Source organism: Berghia stephanieae, chromosome 13 (genome assembly GCF_034508935.2).
Source record: "Berghia stephanieae isolate SIO BIC M18660-M18661 chromosome 13, UCSD_Bste_1.3, whole genome shotgun sequence".
Taxonomy (NCBI): domain Eukaryota; kingdom Metazoa; phylum Mollusca; class Gastropoda; order Nudibranchia; family Aeolidiidae; genus Berghia; species Berghia stephanieae.
In genome coordinates this window covers 41,443,494-41,444,196 of record NC_088372.1, presented here as the reverse complement: position 1 = coordinate 41,444,196, position 703 = coordinate 41,443,494, and positions in this window count along the sequence as shown.

The window sequence follows — 703 nt, the reverse complement described above, 5'->3', positions numbered from 1 at the left end:
TTCCATTGTAAAATCCTTAATCTTGATTCTTTTGTTGTATCGTCAGCATATTGTTTAATAATAAATCGTGTGTCATCTATTAGTATTCCTTGAATGTTTTTCTCCTGTCTTACTTTAGATGCCATTATTTCTACTCATAGAATAACAATTAAAGGAGATATTGGACAACCTTGTCTAACGCCTCTTTGCATATCAAAATCCCCCGATATATGTCCCCCAGTTTTAACACAAACCTTCCTATTATTGAGAATGGTGATAATACAACCTTTGAAATAATTTCCGAAACCAAAGTAATCAAAAGTTTTTAATAGAAATGTTGTTGATATAGTGTCGAAAGCCTTTTTATAATCAATTGATAACGTTAACGAGGATAAGTATATTTCTTTTTCATATTCTATTAAATCATCAATTTCCCTCAACATTTCTGCAATGTTTCTTCCACGAATAAATCCTTTTTGGTCCTTACTAATTATATTACTTATAAACGTTTTAGTCTGTTTACCAAGGTTTTTGCCAGTATTTCATAATCAGCATTTTTTAATGTTATAGGCCTCCAATTCCCTAAATCTTCCCTATCGATAAATTGATTTTTCGGTATTAATGCTATTACCCCCCCCCCCCTCCTTTGACTGTAACTAAGCATATTTTTAAAAATACTAAACTCAAAACAGTTTAACATCGCCGTTTTGATCTCATCCCAAAA